Here is a 27318-nt window from a genome sequence, read left to right as displayed (position 1 = left end):
AGGGGTGGGTAAAAGAGCTGGCCACACCCCTCTCCTTGTCTGGGTCCCCCTCCTCCACCACAACCCCAACTCTGTGAAACCCAAAAACTAAAAGCAATTACCATCATGCCGTTCAAGCCTGCCAGTGGCCAATTGGAGATTAATCTGGTGGGCTTCATTACTGATGGGGGGTTGGGGTTTCAGTCACACCTGAAGATATCTGCCCCAAACACATTGCATGGAGCTCAAAATCTCAACCTTTGTCCTTCCCAGCTTGACCTCTTGCGCATTTATCCTCTTTACATTCCACAGTTTGTGGCCATATCTTCAGTTGTCAGGCACAAACCCCAGCATTGCCTCCCAAATCTCTTCTTGAGTTCAGCCCCTCCCCTTCCTCAAAGGTGAAACCTATAAACCACCGTGTTGACCAAGTAACCTGTCTCCATTTGAGAGGTTTCCGTCTTTGCGCTCAACGTCAAAGTCCTTGCAGAGTGCATTGGAGCTTCCTCCTATGTCAGAGGCACCACACAAATGTAAGTTAGCGATACTGTTGAAATTCTATTTGTTTGAAACCTACAACAAGCTCATATAAGCTTAACTTTGGGCAAATTTACTGGTGAGCAAATTTCTGTTCAGATTTTGACACTGTTCAAAGCTGTCTCAGCAATTGTAACATGAGATCACTTCCTTAACCACCAACCCCCAGGGCATTCATCTTATAAATGTTCCAGGTGCACTGATGCAAATCTTTTACGACCCAAAGTGTGAAAGACTAAAATGCCGACAGTTTATTTGCTTATCTGCATTCCTTCCCATTGACAGTTGTAACTGTAGGTTGGATAGTCAGGCCTTTGGCGAAATAAGTCAGAAGGGATACTTCATCAGCCATTGAGCTACTCCAACTTTGGATCATAGGAGACTACAGCACAAATGATTGGCATTTAAACCATCAAGTCTCTACTCAGTCCTGAAGAAAAGTTATACCCGAAATGTTGACTTCGCCACCTCCTGATGCTGCCTGGCTCGCTGTGTTCTTCCAGCCTCCTGCCTGTACTCTTTGGATTCCAGCATCTGCAGGTTTTTTGTTTCTAATCAAGCCTCTACTAGCTGATAGGTCCCCTCCCCGGCTTTTTTTCTGTAGCCTTATACCTTCCATATCCTCAACAAACTGCCTTTTGGAATGTTGGCAAAACATTCTGAATTATGACAACTCCACAGAATCAAAAAAAAATTATTATGGTGCAGAAACAGGCCATTCAGCCTATCTTATCTGCACTGAATCTATTATCTAGTCCAATTCTATTACCGCCTGCTTTTTCCACATATTCCGACATGACTTTTTATTTAATTAGCAATGACATCCAATGCCCATCTTGAATGCCTCCATTGAACCTGCCTCCTTCACATTCCAGGCAGTGCATTCCACAGCCTAACTAGATTGAATTTTATTGTCACATGTACTCAAGGACGGGGTGCAAGAGGACAGAAAAAAATGTACAGGGTCACCATACATGGCACCAGTACCTTGATAAAACATCTTATTTCTTCATTCTTCTATTTCTGGAACTAAGTTAAAACGTTCAGCACTAGTCTTCTTAGCATTAAAGTATAAAAACAAAGAAATAAAAAACTAAAATAAGGAAATAACTCACTGCATAAAAAAAGGTTTTTCTTACATCACTCTTGCTTTGCTTGCACATCACTTTAAATCTATGCCCCTCTCATTTTTTGTTTCTGTTACAAGCAGAAACAGCTTTGCCCTAACTACTCTGCCCAACCCAGTCACAATTTTTGAAAACCTCAATCAGGTCTCTTCTCAGCCTTCCTCTCTCCAGGCCTTCAACTTGTCCAATCTATCTTCCTGACTTTCACCTTTTTGTGACAATTCATTTTCTAACAAGGCGAGTGGCTGACATAAGCAAAAGATAATCATCGTTTTGAGAGAACAATGTTTACAAATCATAGAATCTCTACAGCGTGGAAGCTTTGGCCCAACAAGTCCACACCGACCCTCCAAAGAATAACTCACCCAGACCCATTCCCCTACACTATTACTCTACATTTACCCCTGACTAATGCACTTAACCTATACATCCCTGAACACTATGGGTAATTTTGCTCAGCCAATTCACCTAACCTGCACATCTTTGGACTGTGGGAGGAAACCCACACAGACACAGGGAGAATGTGCAAACTCCACACAGACAGTCGCCTGAGGCTGGATTCAAAACCAGGTCTCTGGTGCTGCGAGGCAGCAGTGCTAACCACTGAGCCGCTGTGTGTCCCTAGCCACCATTTTCCTAGTTACCATCATGTAAGTAAAATATTTGCATTTATTTATATTTGCAATTTTCACAAACTCAGGTTGTCCCAAACACTCTGTCAACCATGACACACTTTTGAAGTGTAACATCGAGAAAATAGCAGCCAACTAATGCTTCACAAGCTGTGCCAAACATCAAGATAAGAGTAAAGTCACCATTGTCTTAGTGGACCCCAGGCTGCTGTCGCATGAGAGAGAGGGAGAGAGACAATTGGTAACTGTTAAACTGGAGGTTCATCACACCTCAGTTGAGGAGAGGGATTGAGAAGGAGAGTCGTTCACAGTACCCTCAGCTGGTGCGAGAGTTGAACCTACGTTGTTGCCTTTACCCTGTACCGCAAACCAGCCATTCAGCCAACTAAGCTAACTTTAGTTACAGACATATAAGCCAACATTTTCCTAGCTACCATCAGTTCTAAGGAAGGGTCACCAGACCCAAACTGTTAACTCTGACTTCTCTTCACAGATGCTGAGCTTTTCCAGCAACTTCTGTTTTTGTTTCTGATTTACACCATCCACAGTTCTTTCGGTTTTTATTTAGTTAGCTAACCTACCTCCCGAGCAAGATAATAATGACCAGATTTATCTGGTTTTATTTCCAGTGATGTTGATTAAGGGATAAATACTGGTGAGAACAACAAGGATAAATTCCCTGTTTTTCTTCAAGATAGGCAAGATCCCATGGCACTGAGAGGGCAAGATCACATGGCACTGAGAGGGCAAGATCCCATGGCACTGAGAGGGCAAGATCACATGGCACTGAGAGTGCAAGATCACATGGCACTATGAGACATCAAGTTTCATGGCACTATGAAACGTCAAGATCCCATGGTACTATGAGAGGGCAAGATCCCATGGCAATGAGAGAGCAACTATGCTTTAGTTTTGTGTCTAACCCAACAAGACCATGATGTGAGGTACAGTCCTGGAGATCATCCTACATTTTGGATTCAAGTCTTCGAGAGTGAGACTTGAACCCATAACCTTCTAACATGGAAGGGAAAGCACGGCCAACTGAGACAAGAGGCGAAATCTTCGCTCCTCATCAATTACTTACTTGCTTGCTAAGAAGTGACCTGAAGAAGGGCCTGTGCCCGAAACGTCGAATCTCCTGTTCCCTGGATGCTGCCTGACCTGCTGTGCTGTTCCAGCAATAAAGTTTCAACTTTGATCTCCAGCATCTGCAGACCTCACTTTCTCCTCGAAGATTTCAACCTACTGCGAATCCTCTTACAAGGATGCCTTCCTTGAAGAAGCTCTCTGCCTCTCTCTACAAAGATCTCAGTGAGTCCCTCTCTCACTGCACACCCCAGGTCATCTCCTCTGCACAGAAGCTCTTCAGCCATATTCTGAAGCAGACTCGTTACCACAGCCATATCTCCTTTCTCAGCACCTGCCTACGGAACCGACTGATCCCCCATGGACTCCAGATCACCTTCAGACCAACACAATTTGGACCCAACCAGGACTACCAGTACCTGCAACAAATCCGCAGCCTCCAGCAACGGACCTCCCTCCTTTCCTGAAGAAGGGCCTGTGCCCGAAACGTCGAATCTCCTGTTCCCTGGATGCTGCCTGACCTGCTGTGCTGTTCCAGCAATAAAGTTTCAACTTTGATCTCCAGCATCTGCAGACCTCACTTTCTCCAAGAAGTGACAAAGCACCAGAGCTGACCTTTCACAGCGAGGCTACCTACATTTTCTGACAATCAGCTGTTCAGAAGGAAGCAGTGGGTCCTTTGTTGAAAACCAGCAGCCGTTCCCAATCAGAGGCTGGTGGTTCCCAAACTCAGTACCATGTGGAAGGCAGTAGCTGCTGCTAGGAGAACATCCAACATCCTGAGGACCAAGGGATCACATAAATGCATTTCATAAGGGAGTGTCTTCTGGAGCTGAGGCTGTGAAGGGGAATCAGCAGCAAGGGAAGACTCTCAGCTGTAATGTTAACTAGTCAAATGGTTCAAATTCCAAGGGGGCTGATAGTTAAATTTGATTGCAATAAAATATCTGTCATTAAAGTTGAGTCTAGTGACAACCACATAACCACCGGTGGTAAACCCTTGTGGTTCACTAAAGCCCTTTTGGGAAGGAAATCTGTCATCCTTACCTGGTCTATATGTGACTCTAGACTCAGAGCACTGTGGCTCCCTCTTAACTGCCTTCAATTGCCCCAGTCAAAAATGCGGCGTTGGAAAAGCACAACAGGTCAGTCAGCATCCGAGGAGCAGGAAAGTCAACGTTTTGGGCATAAGCCCTTCAAACCACTCAGTTGTATAAAACGAAGAAATCAAACCAGATGCACCAGCCAACACTAACCTCAGCATAGGAAGTGACAACGGTACTGTCAAATAGGGCAGCATGGTAGTTTAGTGGTTAGCACTACTGCCTCACAGCACCAGGGACCCTGGTTCGATTCAAGCCTTGGGCGACTGTCTATGTGGAGTTGGTACATTCTCCCCGTGTCTGTGTGGGTTTCCTCTGGGTGCACCAGTTTCCTCCCACAATCCAAAGATATGCAGCTTAGGTGAACTGGCCATGCTAAATTGCCCATAGTGTTCAGGGATGTTAGTCAGGGCTAAATGTAGAGTAATAGGGTAGAGAACGGGTCTGGATGGGTTACTCTTCGGAGGGTCGGCATGGACTTGTTGAGCCTAATGGCCTGTTTCCATACTGTAGGGATTCTATGTAAATTCTACAGTTCTCCTTCCTAAAACATGTACAGCATTACAGATCAGACCCACTATAGGTGGTGGCATACAGTAAGGAGGAAGTTCTCAACATTGACTCTGGACCCCATGATGTCTCATGGCTTCAGGTTAAACATGGGCAAGGAAACTGTCTGCTGATAGCCACGTAGCATCATCCCTCAGCTGATGAATCAGTACTCGTTCATTTTGAATGGTACTTGAAGGAAGCACTGAAGGTGGCAAGTGTACATAATGAATTGTAGCAGGAAAATGTCCATCGCTAAGAGAGGTTTGGCAGCAGCATGCACTGAGTGAGCTGGATGAGTCTGAAAATATGTGGCTGCTAGATTGGGTCTGTGGAAGGTGGTGAGGAAACCAACAGTAAGCATGACCACAGAACAGTCCTTGTGGAGACAAATTCCCACCTTCACATTGAGAACACTCTTCACCGTACTGTGTGGCACTATCATCGTGCTAAATGGGACAAACTTCAAACAGATCTAACAATTCAAGACTGGGCATCCATGAGGCAGTGTGGGACAATACGAATTTGTATTCAACCACACTCTGTAACCTCAAGGCATGGTATAATCACCACCAAAACGCATGGATTGCCTCTAGTTCAATGAAGAGTGTGAAACACAAGTCAAGAGGAGCACTTATAAAATGAAGCATCCAGCCTGGTGATTCTATACCACAGGACTACCGTGAATGACAAACTGCAGAAGCAGCAAGAAAGTGGCTCTCCCACCACCGATGGATCAGCACTGCAGTGCTGCCACATTCAGTCATGCACAGGGTGGGCAATTAACCACCTAACAGGAGGAAGAGTCTCCACAAAGTACAGCTGTCATCAAAAAGGCAAGACCAAAACATATGCTTCTAACTGCAGCAAGAAATACCCAGCGCATGATCTGTGTTGGCCTCCCCCTGAGGTCCCCATCATTACAGATACCAGTCTTCAGCCAGTTCGATTCACTCCCCATGACATCAATCAAGGGTTGAAGGCACTGGATACTGAAAAGGCCCTGACAACATTCCAACAATAGGACTGAAGCCTGATACTCCAGAACTTGCTGCACCCCAAGGAAACCTGTTCTAATACCTACACCAATTGACAACGTGGAAAACTGCCCAGGTGTGTCCTTTTAACAAAAAGTAGACCAAATTCAAGCTGTCCCGTTACTGCCCTATCAGTCCATTCCCAATCAGCATCAATCTGATTGAACAGGCCATCATCTAGACAGGCATTGGTCAGTAATAACCTGCTTGCTGACATTCAGTTCAGGCTCTGCCATGGCCACTTAGCTCCTGCCTTCATTGTAGCTTTTGTTCAAATAGGGCTAATGTGCTGAATTCCAAATAGCGGCTGCCCTTGATTGAGTGTGGCATTGAGGAGCCCTAGCAAAACTTGAGTCAGTGGGAATCAAAAGGAAAGCTCTCTGCTGATTAGGGTCATAGCTGGTACATCGAAGGTGGTTGTGATTTCTGGAGGTCAGTCAGCTAAGCTCCAGCAACATCTCTGCAGGAGTTCCTCAGGGTAATACCCTGGGCCCAATCGTCTTCAGCTGCTTCAATGAACTTCACTCCATCGTATGGTCAGAAGTGAGGATGTTTGCACAATGTTCAGCACGATTCATGAATCTTCAGACACTGCAGCAGTCCATGTCCAAATGCAGCAAAACCTGGACAATATTCAGGCTTAGGCTAACAAGTGGTAAATAGCATTTCCACCACACAAATGTAGGAAATTACTATCACCAACGAAGGAGCGTCTAACCGCCACCCCTTTTTATTCAATGCTATTACCACTGCCAAAACCAAACAACCTCCCGCACTATAAATATAATGGCTACAACAGCAGGTCGGGAATAGGAATACTGCAATGGGTGACTCACCTTCTGTCTCCCCATAGACTATCCCACCACCTACAAGGCACAAGTCAGGGATGTGATGGAATATTCTCTGCTAGCTGGGTGCAGCTCCAACAACACTCAAGGAGCCCAACACTACCCAAGTCAAAGCAGTCCATTTGATTGGCACCTCATCTATGACCTACAACAGTTAATTCTTTCATCACTGACATGGTACCACCAATGTATGTTGTCAACAAGATTTATTGCAACAACTCAGCAAGGCTCATCCAGCAGCATCTTCAAAACTCTTCCATCTTGAGGCACAAGGGCAGCAGACACATGGGAACACCACTACATTCTAGTTCACCTCCAAACCACGTCATCCTGATTTGGAAATACTGCACCATTCTTTCAACGTGGCTGGGTGAAAATTGTGGAATTCCTTCCCTACCAGCAATGTGAGTTTCCCTACACTCAGAGGACTGCAATGGTTTTAAAAGACATCTCATACCCATCTTCTCTATGGATATTGAATAAACAGCACACCGCTACTCCCACCTTCACCCCATACTGACCTGTTCATGATGGTTTACCAGTTGGATAGCCTGACTCTGTTGTCTAAAATCATGAAGGGTGGATAGAGACAAGCTTTTTCCCAGGGTGAAGGATTCAATAACAAGAGGTCATGCTTTCTCGGTGAGAGGTGGAAAGTCTAAGGGGGGTACATGCGGCAAGTACTTCACACAGAGGGTGCTGGGTGTCTAAAATGCGTTGCCAGCAGAGGTGGTAGAGGCAGGCATGGTAGATTCAGTTAAGATGCGTCTTCACAGATGAATGAGTAGGTGGGGAGCAGAGAGATACAAATGCTTAGGAATTGGGCGACAGGTTTAGACAGTACACTTGGATAGGCTTAGGCTTGGAGAGCTGAAGGGCCTGTTTCTGGGCTGTAAATTTTCTTTGTTCTTTGTTAAACCACCTGGATATTGACTCGCTTGGGTAAAGGAGGTCCTCCAAGTGATCCAGAAGGATGGAGGGAGGGAGGGAGAGAGGATATGATTTATTGTCAAATGTACCTAAGTACAGTGGAATGCTTTGTTTGTGAAAAAGAAAGAGAAGAAAGAAACTGAGCCAGCCCGAAACCAGTTTATCAACATCAATGATGCCTGTGCCATCGCCTCTCCTCCACACTGAACCCAACCGCAAAGTCGCCAATCCTCAGTTGCCATCTTTCACCGCTGGGCTGAAACTCTGCCACCACCACCTTGCTGCTACCTGCATCAGACCAACCACCATCAGAGTCGCATCTCTTGCTGCTGGGCCCAACTCCACCACCGCTTCACCACCACCAGTACCAGATCCAATCGAAGAAGTTGGCGATCGCCAGGCACCATCTTTCACCTACTTCATCTCTGTCGGTGCAGCAGCCGATGCCAGGTCCTGTGCTCTCCTCGGAATCATAAGGGCAGGCTCACTCACCTCCGCGGTGAGCCCACACAATCACATGCAGGTTCGTACTGGCAATTGGGCCTAGTATGTAATTCAGGCAGAGGTGAGAATCTGGCTAAGTTCTGTAATGCCACTATCCTGCGTAATCAAATGCCCTTCTCACACCCAAGCTTACCATCTCTTTGACCAGAAGATTCCACCCACAGCTTGAGTAAATATATCTGGCTTGAGAACTGGCAATTTGGTTCTTAAATACTAGTCCTTCCAAAACAAACAGAAGACAAACTCCTTCTTGGCTTTCAACCAGCTGAACTCAACTTACACGGGAGCTACATAATCACAATTAATACTGAAATTTTCCCCCACACAATCTAACTCTAAATCATATGAAATTGCAGAAGTAAAACCAGGTGACAGACTGTTTACTACTTTTACTTTTTGCATTGCCAAAATTAGACTCTGTTTCCACTACAGCAGAGCAGTTGGTAACGAACTGACACAGATTCAAGATAATTGGCAAAAGCCAGAGTGGGTGGATGAGGACGTTTTTTTTTGTTCCAGTCATCTGGAACACTTTGCTGGAAAGGACAGTGGAAGCAGATTTAATTTTCCACAGGGAATTGGATTAATCTTTGCAAAAGGAACATTTGCAACATGAGGCTGAAGACCAGGTGGGATGAGACCGAGTGGATATGTTTTTCAAAGAGTCAACACATACTTGATGGGCCAAATGGTGTCATTCGTTAACAGGTGATCCTTTGTGATTCTATTATAGACGGTATGAGAGATGGCAGCTAAGTGGGTTTGTCACTGGACTAATAGTGGAGAAGTGAAAGTGAGGACTGCAGATGCTGGAAACCAGAGTCAAGATTGGAGTGATGCTGGAAAAGCACAGCAGGTCAGGCAGCATCCGAGGAGGAAGGAAATTGACGTTTTGGGCAGGAGTCCTTCATCAGGATTCCTCATGCTGCTGCCTGACCTGCTGTGCTTTTCCAGCACCACTCTCATCCTGACTAATAATAGAGATACTCAGTCTGGATACATGGTCATGAATAGAACTTGAATTCAATTAATGTATAGAATCACGGAATCTCTACAATGCAAGTAGAGGCCATCCAGCCCTTCGAGTCTGCACCAATCCTCTGAATAGCATCCCACCCAAACCCCTCTTATCCCTGTGACTCCAGATATCCGGAATTGGAAGCTCATCTCAGACGGTAAACATGGAGACTAGTATTGGTTGTCAGTGTGGACTTTATATTAGATTAGATTACCTACAGTGTGGAAACAAGCCCTTCGGCCTAACCAGTTCACACTGACCCTCCAAAGAGTAACCCACCCAGACCCATTTCCCTCTAACTAATGCACCTGACACTATGGGCAATTTAGCATGACCAATTCACCTGACCTGCACATCTTTGGATTGTGGGAGGAAACCAGAGCACCCGGAGGAAACCCACACAGACACAGGGAGAACATGCAAGCTCCACACAGACAGTAACCCGAGGTTGGAATCGAACCTAGGACCCTGGTGCTGTGAGGCAGCAGTGCTAGCCACTGTGCTGCCCCCTTGTTGGGCTGAAGGGCCTGTTTCCACACTATAGGGAACCTAATCCAATCTAAAAACCCATCTTTAGAGAAGGAAATCTTCTGGTCTGGCCTACATGTGACTCCAAACCTACAACAATGGAGGTTGACTCTGACAGAGCCCATAGCCATACCTCTCAGTTCAAGGGAACAGCAACAAATGCTGTCCTTGCCTACATTTCACAAAAGAATAAAGGAAATTATTCTAATCGAGACAGACATTGTACATGCAGCTCCCATACTCTTCTGGTTCCAACAAGAAGTAATTACTCCCAGTGAAGCCATAGGGGTTTTTTCCACACTGGGATTATGGGCTCATCCCTTTCAGCTCTCCCAAGTGAGACTTCAAGATATCAATTTCACACAAGGTTATTTAACGCTAACCAGTTTCATTCCACAGAGGATATTGCCATGGTTTCCAGAGATGAGCCTAATCTTTCCACTGGATATTATGACAATGCTGGTGGCATTTTCCTCTGCTTTATAACAACGCTGATCAGAAAATCCAGGCCTACTGTGTCTCATACAATACTATTTAACTGTTAATCTTATGCCTATACCATACAGATAGAGCTGACAAACTCAACTGCTTGGGCAGACAGTGAGGAAGTATTTCTTCTGGGAGCTGAGTCTGGACGATGTGACATCTTCTTAACATTAGAGCTGAGTCATGTGCAGGCAGTATCTCAAAGAACTTCACAAAAGGGGCAGTGGAATTCTGTAACCCCTTCCCCCAAAATGCCATTGAAACTGGAGGCTAATTCTGAAAATTTCAACATTGGGACAAAAGGATTTTTGTTAGGTCGAGCAAAACCATGTCAAAGTATAGGGCGGCACGGGGGCTCAGTGGTTAGCACAGTTACCTCACAACACCAGGGACCTGGGTTCAATTCCAACCTGCAAAGGCTTCTTCTGGGTGCTCTGGTTTCCTCCCACAGTCCAAAGGTGTGCAAGTTAGGTGGTTTGGCCATGGTAAATTACCCATAGTGTCCAGGGATGTGCAGGCTAGGTGGATTAGCCATGGGAAATAAGGTGGTAGGGTAGAGGTCTAGGTGGGATGACCTTCAGAGGGTTGGTGCTGACTCAATGGCCCTGTTTCCATAATGTAGGTGTCCTATAGGGCAGTCGTAATCTAATTAAATGGCTGAATGTCCTATTCCTTTGTGCCGAGGTGTTCAAACCATTAACCTCCTCTGTTTCCATCAGAGAGAAAATAAACGCCCACCCCACCCCATGTATCTATCCGCTAATGCCATTTTAATTTGCAACATTTGTAATCTGTTCTTTAAACGTTCGTATAAGAGTCTTTATTTCCCAGAACTTTTCACAGATCCTCAAACAGAGCTGTCATAGCACTAGGCTTCGTTGAGGATGACTGCAAAGACTTGGTGCCACACAAGCACCGCAATACATCACTGGCACAGCGAATGATGTCTTGTCTGCTCTGATGAGCTCCCAGGACCTCTGGAAGACGATATAAGATTTAAAGGGAAGCTTCACAGACAAGGCATGGATATTAAATGCAGAATGGAGCCACAGAATGTATGCATGCTTGTGAGGGGAGTTGTGGTCGAGAGTGATTTATGCAGAAAAAGAATCATGGTGATGGAGAGAAATATGAACAAGGGAAGTTGCACAAAATAGAATTCAAAGTCCAGGATTTCGATAAATTATACTGTGAATGCCCTGATGGGAAAGTGAATTCACTGCAGGCCTGCATTTATCAGCAACAGAAGAATAGAATAGAATAGAAATTTATTGCCATGTGAAATTTTACATGAAAAATATAGTTTTATAAGTCACCTCATCATGGCGCCTACATTAATGACAGAAGTCATACATAATAATTTTTAAAAAGTAAAATTAAGGCAAAGTTCACAGTTTAGCTCACGGCTTCTGTGCTCGGGAAAAGCTGATTAAGGAACGATGCAATACCCTGAAGATGCAGCTTTTCTCTCAGAAAAAGAGATACGTGAGAGGGAACCTTATAGAGGATTTGATAGAAACCGATAGGGAATGAGAATGATTCCAATTGTGTGAACACAGAGGGAAACCCAAAACTTGAAGATAAAAGATATACATTGATTTGAACACAGCATTTACAGCAGAGAAATAGGCCATTCGGCCCAACTAGTCAATACTAGCTTTGACATGGCATGGACAAGTTGGACCAAAGGGTCTGTTTCTATACTGAATGGTTCTGTAACATGACATTTGAATATACTCTGACCTTCCTTTCTTTCTCACTATCACCTCAATCATTTCTCCCTCATGAGCTTATCTAGCTTCCAATGAAATTTATCGATACATTGGCATCAACTATTCTTTTTGGCTGCTGGTTCCATATTTGAACCACTCTGGGGGATATAAACTTCTACTGAATTTGCTTTTGGATTTATGCCCACCTAGCTTATATTTTTAACCATAATTTTTGTCTCCCCCACCACCAATCAAACACCCTTCGCCTGTCACTCCTCAATTTCCAGTTCTCTTGAAAGGCAAAACAATTTCTAAACTGTTCGGTCTTTCCTGATGTTTACAGGCTCTCTACTCTGCCACTATCCTGGTAAATATATAAACACTGTTTACTTTGAAAAGCAATGCAACTTGGTGGCTCTTGGGATATGAGTAATAAGTGCCCACATACTTCCACATGTTTTTCCACTCAATACCAGCTAGTCGTCAAAACAGAACATGAACTCACAAACTATAATTGTTACTGGTTCAGCAACATGGCCATCACCATTAGTGACTCAGAGACATGTGTTCCAACTGTCTGTCTGTACATCACTTGTTGATAGGCCAGTGGATGACCACTTACACAACAAAAAAAGGGAAAATAACAATCGGTCTTTCTGTAATACCTTTCATGGCCCCACCACACCAAAATTACTTTCCAGCCAATGAGGGACTACTAAAGTGTAATGTAGGAAAAATTGCAGCTCAATGTGCACAGAAAGATCCCACAAACAGACTTTTTTTGTGATGTTGATTGTGGGATATTTCAATTAGAGTCATAGAGATGTACAGCATGGAAACAGACCCTTCAGTCCAACCTGTCCATGCCAACCAGATATCCCGATCCAACCTAGTCCTACCTGCCAGCACCCGGCCCATATCCCTCCAAACCCTTCCTATTCATATACCCATCCAAATGCCTCTTAAATGTTGCAATTGTACCAGCCTCCACCACTTCCTCTGGCAGCTCATTACGTACATGTACCACCCTCTGCGTGAAAAAGTTGCCCCTTAGGTCTCTTTACCTGGACACTGGCAATAACTCTCCAGTCTTTTTAATCATACAGTATGGAAGAGGCCTTTCAGCTCATCAGGCTTGCATTGTTAAAAAAAACTACACTAGTCCCACTTTTCCATACTAGTGTTATGACACTTCAAGTGCCTACTCAAGTGCTTTTTAATGGTTGAAATAGCATCACAGGAGTTTAGCGTCCATCTGTAAAGGGCAAACAGCTCAACATCACATCTTAACGATGGCAACTGTGGCAACGCAGCATTCCCTCGATAAAGTGAATCTAGATCTTTATCTTCAAGTTCCGGAACTTGAACTCAAAAACTTCAAATTCAGAGGCAACAACTCTAATGTTTGAGCCACAGCTGATACCTTCAACAGTCACCAATGAATGGTCTCATAGCATTTTGAGCAGAACCGTCAATTGAAATTTCAGGAGATGAAGAATGATATTTTTTGTCAATACAGCTTCAATATAGGGCCCAAAATAAATTCTAGGTAATATGGGAATAACAATGGTGTGCCATTGCAAACTTCACTGCTGTTTAACGGAAAGAAACACTCGCATTTGCCACGTAGAAAAAGCAGTCATGTCCCTGGAGCAAACAATGTTGGGTAAACAATGTTGCAATGAAGTATATCTGTAAAAGACTGTTAACAGAAAGAAGCTTGCATTTATATAGCGCCATTCGTGACTTCAGGGCATCTCCAAAGTGTTTTACAATCAATGAAGTTGAGCTGTAGCGCAATCATTGTTGTAACGTAAAAAACATTGCAGATGACTTACATTATCTTAAGGCATACACTTATTAAGCAATCATCTAGGAAGCTGGCATCCTAGTTAACCGATGGCAGTGGGGCAAGAAAAGTGGAAGAGCTTCCCTAGATAACATCAGCAGTGGGTAAGGGCATAGAAACATGAATCAGAGAGAAAAATCAACAGGCAACTGGAGAGGTTTAAGTTCACTGAAGAGATCCAAGACCAATTTGTAAAGGGCAGATCATGCCTACTAATCCAATTGAATATTTTTGATGAAGTAACAGAGAAGTAACATTATCCATTGACAAGCTCATCTCAATGGATAATGTCTACATGGATTTTAAGGACGTGTTTAACAAATAATCACGTATAAGGCTGATTAACAAAACTGAGGTTCACAGGAGGGTCGGTATCAGCTTGAGCAAAAAATTGGCTGAAGGACAGAAATCAACAAATAGTAGTAACTGGTTATTTTTCAGACTGGTGGATGGAAGACTGTGATGATCAAGGGTCAGTGTAACGACCCTTTTATTTTTATTTGAGATATATATATAAATGACATGGATTTTGGAATGCAGGCACAGTTACAAAATTTGCTGATAATACCAAATTTAACAAACAGTGAGAATGAAGCTAATCAACTGAAAAATAATATAAAGTCAGCCAGCAGACTGGGCAGGGAAACAGCAACTGGAACTTTTCATCGAGAAGTGTCAAGTGATGAATTTTGGCAGAAGGGATTGGGAGAGGAAATATAGAATTAATTGCAAAGTGTTAAAGTGTGTACAGGAAGAAACGTTCCAAGGGTTCATCTAATAAAGGCCTTTGAATCTGGCAAGTCATGTTATGTGGACAATTCTAAAGCCATGTGGAGTTTAGACTTTATACAGAGAAACATTGAGCAAAATGCAGGAAAGTTACATTGGAACTTGATAAAGCAACTAAAGTGTTGCATTCGATTCCAGCCACTACACTTTGAGAAGAATGTAAGATTCTGGAAGAGGATGCGAAACAGCTTTCGGAGAATGATTCCAGGGATGAAGAGTTTGGGCTGCAAAGTTGGATAGGAGAAGCTGGAACAAAGGAGATTAATGGGGGATTTGATAGAAGTGTAAATGATTCTGACAGGTTTAGATAACATTGACCTAAAGATTGGCTCATGACACAACATTAACTTTCCTTCTCTCTCTACAGATGCTTCCTGATCTGCTGATTGTTTCCAGCATTTTCTGTTTTACATCCAGATTTCCAGCTTGTTTTGACTGCTCCTCACGAGGTCTCGAAACTATGATCAAACTACAAGAGAATCTGCCCTTGATCTCTAGGGACCTGTTTGCATCAATTTGCTTGTAGCACTTATTTGAAGAAAGAGGAAGGTTTGATTCTTGCAATAGATGATGTGCAGTGGAGTGAATCGAAAAGGCGCAATTTCCATCTTGTTCCTTCCATAAGCCATTCTATTTCAAAATTTGCCTGCTAAAAATTCACTCTGCTTAAAGATATATAATATCCAAATTCAAGCCTGGGTTTCCTTACTGTCACTTAAGTCCTTTAAAAAACTGTTACATCAGGTAGGAACAAACTGGTTCACTGACTGTAATTATTATTTGCTTTTCTCAGCTGTTGTGTGTACTGATCACAGTTAGGAGTTGATCCAGAGCTTCTAACTAACCCACGCCCTCAATGACACAACGAAAGCTTCAGAATATATTCACAGGCAATTGAAAACACAGTAAGAATAACATGATGTGTCATCTTTTATATCAGCAACAAAAACACCTAGCGCCCCAACAGCCCCAAAGGCAAAACCAGCACTTCTAACCAGAGTCGCGACTTAAAAGCAGGTAAATTAAAGAGAGTGTGTAACATACCGTGTTCTAAAGCACTCGGTAGCAGAGGGAAATTGTGTTTCGGCTGAAAGCACGGCGGTTCAAAGGAAATGACTGCATTTCCTCCTCCTTGCCATTCTACAGTCCTCCCCTCACCTGATCGGGTCACGGGACTGCCTTCTGCCCTCACTCCTGGTGTCACTGTTTGTCAAATTAACTTGGGAGATAGACTGCAGCCTGACACTGTGCCAATGAGTGAAGCTGTTGCTGGTACATCCCACACTGCAGCCTGTACTGAGGATCAACTCCCACAGAATTCCACTGAACTCTCACCCAATGACACACACCCATCACCTGTCACACTCGCTGACCTGGATTAGCAACAGGTTGCTCCATCTGGCCATTCAGCCCATCTACTCTGCTCCACCATGGCTCCATCCCTACGTTCAGATTCTTCAGTGGTCTCACAAACCCCCCATCTCTCTTAAGAAGGGTCACTACAGTGATTGTAACTGGGTTAGCCAGTGGATCTCATAGAAAGGCATAGCAGGTTAGGCAGCATCGGAGCAGCAGGAAAGTCGACGTTTCAGTACCCAGCTCTGATGAAGGATCCCGACCTGAAATCTCGACTTTCCTGTTCCTCCGATGCTGCCTAACCTGCTGTGACTTTCCCGCTCCACATTTTGTCAACTCTGACTTCCAGCATCTGCAGTCCTCATTATTTCCTGAACCTCACAGAATATGAGTGCCCTGATGGGGACTCTTCATCTGATCAAATCAAGGAGCCCTGGCTGACATAAAATAATGAATGTTGAGAGTGCAGTGCTGGAAAAGCACAGTAGGTCAGGCAGCATCAAAGATCGATGTTTCAGGCATTAGCCCTTCATCACAAATGAGTCTTGTGAGCGGGTTGGGGGGGGGGGGGGCTGAGAGATAAATGGGAGGGGGGGGGTGGCTGGAGGGAAGGTAGCTGAGATTGCCCCCGAGCCCTACCCCTCCCCATTTATTTCTCTACCCCCTTGGCTCACAAGCCTCATTCCTGATGAAGGGCTTCTGCCTGAAATGTCAATTCTCCTGCTCCTCAGATGCTGCCTGACCTGCTGTGCTTTTCCAGCACCACACTCGCAACCCTGATCTCCAGCATCTGCAGTACTCACTTTCTCCTATGAAATAATAAATGTCAAGGATATTGAGGTTCTGGAATGTCTTACTCAGTGAGAGGTAGTGCTATTATCAAAGGCTGCAAACCAAAAATGCTGGAAATCACATGGATGCTGCCTGACCCGCTGTGAGTTCCAGCACTTTTTGTTTTCACTTTTCATCTCTGACAAAGAGTCATCTAGATTTAAAACGTCAACTTGCTCTCTCTCCACGAATGCTGCCTGACCCGTTGTGATCTCCGGCATTTGTTGTTTTCAGTACAGATTCCAGCATCTGCAATCATTTGCTCCTATTGTCAAGGCTATACATTTGTAAACAAAAAGCAATTGGTGATGGGATACTGGCCTCTGAAGAGTTATTTCAAGGGTCACTGGACTCCAAACATGAACTCTGTTCTCTCTCCACAGATGCTGCCAGACATGCTGAGTGTCTCCAGTAATTCCCAGTTTTATTTCAGAAGTGTGTAGCTCTATCTCTGCTACCTCCTCCAGTTCCAAAACACTTCAAGATATTTGCTTTCCTGCAACTCTAAGCATCTCACACATCCATCACCAATTTTCATTGCTGCACATCTGCAGGATTTGTAGGCTGGGAAGTTGCGGGGAGGGGGAGTATAGCCCATGAGATAGGGGCGACCAGACCTATTATTCTACAGGAAACAAAAATCAGAAATTGCTGGAAAAACACAGCAGCTCTGGCAGTATTAACTCTGCTTTCTCTCCACAGATGCTGCCAGACCTGCTGAGCTTTTCCTGCGACTTCTGCTTTTGTTTCTGATTGAGACCATCCACAGTCATTTGGATTTCTTTTCTATCATTCTATCACCCCTGCTACTGTCAGTTACTTTCTCTCTCTGCTGCTAAATTCAAATTACGACCACATTGATCAAAATGTTGAATGGTGAGGGAACACTGCCTGATCTTGACTGACTGCCCCATTTTTCTTGCGAGGCTGTCAGTTTACTTTGTGTGATGAGCACGCTGAAACTGGGGAATAAATCGTGACATAAAAAATATATAAGCTGATGTGAGCGGTGATAGAATATTCAATATCCCATGAGAAATTTGAAAGCCCTTTCATTCCAACGCGTTTTAAAATGAATTATTTGGTAAATGAAGCTACATCCGCTCAGTGTTAAGCAAGTCTACAATAAAATCACCGTTCAGTTGTGAACTTAAAACGCTAGGTAGCCTGTCATTCTTGTTCCACAGAATGACAACGTCACACGGCAAGACTTGCATTTCTATAGTGCCTTTTACAACCTCAGGCTGACCTTTTGAAAACAATGATGATGTACTTTGAGAAGTGGTCATTATTGTAATATGGAAAAATGCAGTTTTTGCTGCAAGTTCCCATGAGCAACAAACTGAAAAGCACCAGATTCTTTGCCTCAGAGTTGATAACTGAGGGACATCTATTAGGAAAGACAGTAGGGATATCCCACTGTCTCTCACCATCTCTAAAATCATTCAATGGGATCTATTACTTCAGAAAGTAGATAGGTCTCCATTGAACATATCTCTCAGTATGGTACTGCAAGTTCAGCCGAGCATTTTATCTTCTTTTTGTAGACAGAGTAGGATCGTGGAGTCAAGTTATCCTATCTTTAAGGTTGGGTCTGAGCAGGAGAGTTAGGCGAGGTGATGACTAAGTGGTACTATCATGCTTCTCTTAATTCATAACCCAGGTAGAGTTCTGGGGACCTGGGTTGAAACCGCCATAGCAGATTGTGGAATTTGAATTCAGCAAAAGGTCTGGATTTAAGAGACTGATGATGACCATGAAATTGTTGTCAATTGTCAGGAAGCAAAAAGCCCTGATGCCCTTTAACCTGGTCTGGCCTACATGTGACTCCAGACCCATAGCAATATGGTTGACTCTGAAGCGCCCTCTGGGCAATTAGGGATGGCCAGCAATGCCCTCATCCTGTGAATGACATAAGAAAAGCCCCTGAGCCCATATTTCTTGAGTTCTTTGTCAAGAGGAGAGCTTAGGGGTTGAAAGGGAAGCTGGGCTTAATTGGTGAGTAACCACTAAGCCCGTTAGCATTAGCAACTCAGCATTAAAAAAGTCAGACAAGATATGGATTAACATCCTGTTCCTCAAAGGCTGAGTGATACATCTATATGGATCTGGGGACATATTACAGAAAACACAAATTAAGACCAGAAGGTAAAGGAGCAGAATTAGGCCATTCAGGCCATCAAGTCTGCTCTGCCATTCAATTATGGCTGATATATTTCTCACCCCATTCCCCTGCCTTCTCCTTATACCCCTTACCAATCAAGAATTATCTATCTCTCAACAGATGCTTTTTCCTTTTGCTTTTATGCTTTCCCTGACTTCCCCTGTAGGCCATGATTACCTCATTCTCCCCTTTATGTATTTTTTTCTTCCTTGGGATAATTTTCTGCTGTGCCTCCCAAATTAGGCCTGGAAACCCCTGCCATAGCTGCTCCACCATCTTCCCTGATCGTCTATCACTCCAATCAACTCTGGCCAGCTCCTCCCTCATGCCCTGTAGTTCCCTTTACTCAATTGTAATACTGTCGCATCTGATTCCAGCTTCTCCTTCTCACACTGCAGGGTGAATTCTATCATATTATAGTCACTGCCTCCTTGAGTTTCCTTTACCTTAGCCCCCTAATTAAGTCTGCCTCATTACATATCACCAAATCCAGAAGATTAAGATCCTCTAGAGAATGTGTGGAATATCTATGAAATTCATTTTTAGAGTAGATAGGAGTGGAGCCCACTATAAAACAATCAACTAGGAGAAAGTGAGGATTGCAGATACTAGCAATCAGAGTCGAGAGTGTGGTGCTGGAAAAGCGCAGCAGGTCAAGCAGCATCCGAGGAGAAGGAGAATCGACGTTTCGGGCAAACGCCCTTCATCAAGAATGAGGTTGGAAGCCTCGGGGGTGGAGAGATAAATGGGAGGGTGGGGGGTGGGGCTGGGGAGAAAGTAGCTGAGAGTGCACTAGGTGGATGGAGGTCCCACACCAACCAACCACACCCCCCATGGCTGAACACTACAACTCCACCTCCCCACTCCACCAAGGACATGCAGGTCCTAGGCCTCCTCCTTCGTCACTCCCTAACCTACCCAATGCCTGGAGAAAGAACGCCGCATCTTCCACCTCAGGACTCTCCAACCCCATGGCATCAATGTGGATTTCACCAGTTTCTCATTTCCCCTCCTCCCACCTTATCCCAGATCCAACCTTCCAACTTGCCACTGTCCTCATGACCTGTCCTATCTGTCCATCTTCCTTCCCACCTATCCGCTCTGCCCTCCTCTCTGACCTATCACTTTTACCCCCAACGTCATCCACCTATCGCACTCTCAGCTATCTTCTTCCCAGCCCCACCTCCCCCCTACCCCTTATTTATCTCTCCACCCCCTAGGCTCCCTGCTGAAGGGCTTTTGCCCAAAACGTCGATTCTCCTGCTCCTCAGAAGTTGCTTAACCTGCTGTGTTTTTCCAGCACCACACTCTTGATCCTTATCTGTAGGCCCAAGTTCTTAACTTAAATCATATTGCTCTTTTAATTTGTAGCCTGTAAATCTTTCTGCTATTTACCCTCAATCTGAAATTAACCTATTAGAGATTGCTAAATTGGTAGCTATCACCAAAAATGAACTTATTGTTTACCTGTGATGACACTTTTTTGTGCTGGAACCCTGATCCTGCACTTCAATTTATCCTGTTTGAAAATAAAATTTACAAATTATGAGCCATAACAAAACCAAGCAAAAAGCACCTGTATCCCTCTGCACTGAATTCCCACATTACCTCTAGAATTCCCCAAAGTACATACTCACTTAGTTGCATCTCACTCTGGAAGTGATCTCTCCTTTCTGGTCATGCAAAGCTTACTTGAGCTTGAAAATCCAGACAATCTGCTTGTGTCAATTTCCACCTTGGCGGTTTCAGATGGAATTGTTCCAAACATACAGGTGGATTTTTGCAGGATGAGAGACCTTGCTGAATAAACGCATAATTATCCACTCTCCAAACATGAAGAGGTGCATCTCAGAACATGCCACTCCCAAAGATACTTTCTGGTCAATGAAGGTCCTTTGTGAAGTCCGCTCATGTTGCAACAGTATGAATGCATAACCAATTTGAACTCAGAAAGGTCACATGAACGGCAATGTGGCAACTGCTTTATTGATGCTGATCGAGGGATAAACCTTATTCAGAAAATCTTCACTGCTCCTCTTCAAAAAATTCTAAAGAGTTACAAAGCATTTGCAGCACAGTGACAGGCTACTCAGCTCAACAGGTCCATGTGCGACTCCCCTTCGTCTATGCTGGTCAACATATCTTCCTAATCCCTTTGTTGCCTGGGATCTTTTACACTGACCTGATTGGCAGTTTGCAGATGCATTATTGTGGATTTAAACGAAAAGGTGCAGATGAGATTCGACCTTATTGATTCCAATTTTATGTATGTGTGCAGAATTAAAATGAGAGGTCTAACATTCAGATTACATTATTGCCGATTTGTAAAAAGGAAAGCAACTGCACTTAACGCTGTATATGTTCCATTATCAATCAACAAGGCCATGGCAAAGGCCTTGCTCAGCTGTGCATTTTAGCACACAACAGCACACTATTTGTTTAATTTGCTGACAATCAGCTTCCTCTGAAGGGGAAAGCGGCATTTAAGTTTCCTCTAGTTTTTGTCATCCTTTTTAAGTATCTAGTTTCTAACCAACCAGTTCAGAGACATTATTAAATACCTTTAGGGTAGATGGGACTTGAACATGACTCCCTTGGCCCACAGGGAGGGACACTACCTATGCACCACAAGAAACCTGTCATCTGTGTCATTCATTTGTTTGACTAATTCCACCACACCTGGTGACAAAAACCCAGTTTAATTTGAGAGATTGACAGGGGAGGAGAGGGTGGCTTTGCCTGCTGAAGTACCTTATTGCACGTTGTTGATTTTTGACCAACTCCGTGTATGTACTGTATACTGCCTCACATAGAGCAAGTAACAAAATGAGCTCTGCCGGAGACCTGCCAACAACTCATCTGTTGGAATTGTCAAGATTACATGGCATTGACATTTACCTAAGTATTACAGCTGATGAGGCAACACAGATGAGCTATTTACCCCTAAGGCACAATCCCCTTTTCTTTGCCAAGTATCACACAAGGTAAGGAGTTCCTTACTAACTGTTTGCGTAGTCTATTGGCATTTCGATTTTCAGCAAGAGCATAGGAAGGAGGTTAGTGTCGTTTTGAAATAAATCGAAAACTCTGATGATGAAAGGTTGGTGTCAAAATTATTGGTGAACCATGACCGTGAGCTGGAGGCAATATCAATAACAACCAGTGTTTACCAGTTAATTGTCATGGTAACAAGTGGGGAGGGAGTGGGATTGAAGCAAAGTCACTGAAGTAGTAACCCAGAAAAAAGGTACTGAGGGCTGTTGTTGTATACTGAACCAGGAGGTCGACGGTTCAAGTCCCACCTACTCCAGAATAATATCTCGGAACAGGTTGATTGGCAAATATTGATGGTACAAATATCGAAAATAGGAGCACGAACAGGCCATTTAATACAGTCACAGCTGATCATTTTGCATGAAGTGAATTTACAACTGAGAGCCATGATGGGAAAGCTCACACTTGGGAATATACGTCAGGAATTTGGGAATCCCAATGCTTTTAAAATTCTCCCTTTGGAACATGCTGGTCCAACAGAATGCAATATGATCCAGTGTCATTGGATAAAGTTGCAAACATCTCGGATCACTGAAATAGATTTTTAAAAAATATTATTTGCTTATACAGACAACTGATGTCAGTAAAATTGTCAAAATATAAGTCACTTAAAACTAACCCTCCACATTTATTTAAAATTGCACCTGTGCACACTTCCTCTCCAATTTCAGATCATCAATGTTGCTGGTCAATGTTTAACATTCAATCTGCTGATATGAACTATTAGAGTGAAAATCCTGTACGTAAGCTGTCAGCTGTGTGTATGCTGCTGCAGGCTCTGGGCTTGTTTTTAATTCCTTTTTGGGATGTGGGTGTCTCTGCCGGATCCAGCATTGTCCATCTCTCAATGCCCCTTGAGAAGGTTGCAATGAGCTGCCTTCTTGAACTGTTGCAGTCCATGAGATGTAGGGAGACCTGCACTGGCATTAGGATAACCACAAAAAGTGATGGAGGACAAAACATGGAATATCTTCAAGATGGAGTTTGATATAGCTCTTAGGGCTAAAGGGATCAAAAGATAAGGGGCAAAAGCACGAAGAAAAGGCTACTGAGTTGGAGGATCAACCATGATCATATTGAATGGGAGAATAGGCTCAAAGGGCTGAATGTCCTACTCCAGCCCTTACCTTTTCCATGTTTCTGTGATAGGATGTTGATAGTGGAGGGTTCAATGCTGGTAACACCATTGAATGTCAAGGGGTAGGGTTAAACATCACTTATTGGTGATGGTCATTGCCTGGCATTTGTATGGCGTGAATTTTATTTGACAGTCGTCTACATAAACCTGGATAAGGTCCAGATCTTGTTGCACTGCTTCAGTATCTGCAAACTATGCTGAACACTGTACAATCTTCAGCAAATATCCCCACTTCTGGCCCAAATCGTGAAAGACATAGTTCCAAGTCAAGACGGTGAGTGACTCGGAGGCTGAGGGGTGACCTTATAGAGGTTTATAAAATCATGACCTAAACATTCTCCCCACTTGTTACCATGAAAATTAACGGGTACTCCGGTTTCCTCCCACAGTCCAAAAATGTGCAGGTCAGGTGAATTGGCCATGCTAAATTGCCCGTAGGGTTAGGGGCAGGGGTGAATGTAGGGGAATGGGTCTGGGTGGGTTGCGCTTCGGCGGGTCGGTGTGGACTTGTTGGGCCGAAGGGCCTATTTCCACACTGTAAGTAATCTAATCTAAAAGCGACCTGGGGGCAACCTTTTCATGCAGAGGGTGGCGTATGTATGGAATGAGCTGCAGGACAGGAAGTGGTGGAGGACTGGTATAATTACAACATTTAAAAGGCATCTGGATTGATATATGAATAGGAAGGGTTCAGAGGGAAATGGGCCAAGCACTGGCAAATGGGACTAGATTAGGTTAGGACGTCTGGTCAGCATTGACGAGTTGGACTGAAGGGACTGTTTCCATGCTGTACATCTCTAAGACTTTATGACACTTACTATATTACATCTTGTAGATGCTACAAACCTCAGACAAGGTGTATTGGTGGTGGAGCAACTGAATATTTAAGACAGTGAGATGGCTGTGCATATAACCTGCTCATTGACGCCAAGTTTGGGTAACTACCCTGTGCCACTCAGCTCCTGAGCTCATTTCAGCCTTGGTTGAAACAGGGACAATAAAGTTGAATTCAAAAGGTGAGGTGAGAGTAAAAGCCCTTGACAGCGAGACTTCTTTTGACTGAGTATGGCATTCAGAAGCCCAAGCAAAACTGAAGTCAATGGGAATCAAGGGGTTTACTGGGACTCAAAGTGCAGGACTTGTTTCCTTTACTTTCCTTCCTTGCCACCACTCTGCCTCATCATTAAAGCATTTAAAGTCATAGAGTCATAGAGATGTACAGCATGGAAACAGACCCTTCAGTCCAACTTGTTCATGTGACCAGATATCCCAACCCAATCTAGTCCCACCTGCCAGCACCCGGCCCATATCCCTCCAAACCCTTCCTATTCATACACCCATCCAAATGCCTGTTAAATGTTGCAATTGTACCAGCCTCCACCACATCCTCAGGCAGCTCATTCCATATACGTACCACCCTCTGCCTGAAAGGATTGCCCCTTAGGTCTCTTTTAAATCTTTCCCCTCTCACCCTAAACCTATGCCCTCTAGTTCTGGACTCCCCGACCCGAGGGAAAAGACTTTGTCTGTTTATCCTATCCATGCCCCTCATAATTTTGTAAACCTCTATAAGGTCACCCCTCAGCCTCCGACGTTCCAGGGAAAACAGCCCCAGCCTGTTCAGCCTCTCCCTGTAGCTCAAATCTTCCAACCCTGGCAACATCCTTGTAAATCTTTTCTGAACCCTTTCAAGTTTCACAACATCTTTCCGATAGAATGAGACCAGATTTGCATGCAATATTCCAACAGTGGCCTAATCAATGTCCTGTACAGCCGCAACATGACCTCCCAACTCCTGTACTCAATACTCTGACCAATAAAGGAAAGCATAACAAATGCCTCCTTCACTATCCTATCTACCTGCAACTCCACTTTCAAGGAGCTATGAACCTGCACTCCAAGGTGTCTTTGTTCAGCAACACTCCCTAGGACCTTACCATTAAGTGTATAAGTCCTACTAAGATTTGCTTTCCCAAAATGCAGCACCTCGCATTTATCTGAATTAAACTCCATCTGCCACTTCTCAGCCCATTGGCCCATCTGGTCCAGATCCTGTTGTAGTCTGAGGTAACCCTTTTTGCTGTCCACTACACCTCCAATTTTGGTGTCATCTTCAAACTTACTAACTGAACCTCCTATGCTCGCATCCAAATCATTTATGTAAATGACAAAAAGTAGAGGACCAAGCACCGATCCTTGTGGCACTCCACTGGTCACAGGCCTCCAGTCTGAAAATCAACCCTCCACCACCATCCTCTTTCTTCTACCTTTGAGCCAGTTCTGTATCCAAATGGCTAGTTCTCCCTGTATTCCATGAGATCTAACCTTGCTAATCAATATCCCATGGGGAACCTTGTCGAATGCCTTACTGAAGTCCGTATAGATCACATCTACTGCCCTGCACTCAATCTTCTTTATTACTTCTTCAAAAAACTCAATCAAGTTTGTGAAACATGGTTTCCCATGCACAAAGCAATGTTCATTATCCCTAATCAGTCCTTGCCTTTCCAAATACATGTACATCCCGTCCCTCAGGATTCCCTCCAACAACTTGCCCACCACTAAGGTCAGGCTCACCGATCTATAGTTCTCTGGCTTGTCTTTACCACCCTTCTTAAACAGTGGCACCACGTTTGCCAACCTCCAGTCTTCCGGCACCTCACCTGTGACTATCGATGATACAAATATCGCAGCAAGAGGCCCAGCAATCACTTCTCTAGCTTCCCATAGAGTTCTCAGGTACACCTGATCAGGTCCTGGGGATTTATCCACCTTTAACCATTTCAAGGCATCCAGCACTTCCTCCTCTGTAATCTGGACATTTTGCAAGATGTCACCATCTATTTCCCTTCAGTCGTTATCTTCCATATCCTTTTCCACAGTAAATACTGATGCAAAATATTCATTTCGTGTCTCCCCCATTTTCTGTGGCTCCACACGAAGGCTGCCTTGCTGATCTTTGTGGGGCCCTATTCTCTCCTTAGTTACCCTTTTGTCCTTAATATATTTGTAAAAACCCTTCGGATTTCTCCTTAATTCTATTTGCCAAAACTATTTCATGTCCCCTTTGTGCCCTCCTGATTTCCCTCTTAAGTATACTCCTACTTCCTTTATACTCTTCTAAGGATTCACTCGATCTATCCTGTCTGTACCTGACATATGCTTCTTTCTTTTTCTTAACCAAACCCTCAATTTCTTTAGTCATCCAGCATTCCCTATACCTACCAGCCTTCCCTTTCATCCTGACAGGAATATGCTTTCTCTGGATTCTTGTTATCTCATTTCTGAAGAATTCCCATTTTCTATCCATCCCTTTACCTGCGAACTTCTGCCTCCAATCAGCTTTCGAAAATTCTTGCCTAATATCATCAAAATTGGCTTTTCTCCAACTTAGAACTTCAACTTTTAGATCTGGTCTATCCTTTTCCATCACTATTTTAAAACAAATAGAATTATGGTCGCTGGCCCCAAAGTGCTCTCCCACTGACACCTCAGTCACCTGCCCTGCCTTATTTCCCAAGAGTAGGTCAGGTTTTGCACCTTCTCTAGTAGGTACATCACATACTGAATCAGAAAATTGTCTTGTATGCACTTAAGAAATCCCCCTCCATCTAAACCTTTAACACTATGGCAGTCCAGTCGATGTTTGGAAAGTTAAAATCCCCCGCCCTAACTACCCTATTACTCTTACAGATAGCTGAGATCTCCTTACAAGTTTGTTTCTCAATTTCCATCTGACTATTGGGGGGTCTATAATACAATCCCAGTAAGGTGATCATCCCTTTCTTATTTCTCAGTTCTACCCAAATAATTTCCCTGGTTGTATTTCCGGGAATATCCTCCCTCAGCACAGCTGTAATGCTATCTATCCCTTATCAAAAATGCCACTCCCCCCTCCTCTCTTGCCTCCCTTTCTATCCTTCCTGCAGCATTTGTATCCTGGAACATTAAGCTGCCAGTCCTGCCCATCCCTGAGCCATGTTTCTGTAATTGCTATGATATCCCAGTCCCATGTTCGTAACCATGCCCTGAGTTCATCTGCCTTCCGTGTTAGGCCCCTT

At 44.0% G+C, this 27318-nt stretch overlaps 1 protein-coding gene across 5 annotated transcripts in view; it reads right to left on the bottom strand.

Annotated features, from left to right (window-relative positions):
* Positions 1-27318, bottom strand: part of aff2 (ALF transcription elongation factor 2) — a 540071-nt gene that overhangs the window by 470222 nt on the left and 42531 nt on the right. Inside the window, exon 1 of one of the 5 annotated variants that reach the window (XM_043705174.2) lies at positions 15759-15846. The exons of the other annotated variants lie outside the window; for them this stretch is intronic. The gene's annotated coding sequence lies outside the window, so the exon portion shown is untranslated. Of the gene's footprint in view, positions 1-15758; positions 15847-27318 lie in introns of those variants that run through there. 5 annotated transcript variants of the gene reach the window in all.

This window comes from Chiloscyllium plagiosum, unplaced genomic scaffold (assembly GCF_037043375.1).
Source record: "Chiloscyllium plagiosum isolate Xiang-an unplaced genomic scaffold, Cpla_swu_hap1 HiC_scaffold_11, whole genome shotgun sequence".
Taxonomy (NCBI): domain Eukaryota; kingdom Metazoa; phylum Chordata; class Chondrichthyes; order Orectolobiformes; family Hemiscylliidae; genus Chiloscyllium; species Chiloscyllium plagiosum.
This window is presented reverse-complemented; position numbering and strand designations above follow the sequence as displayed.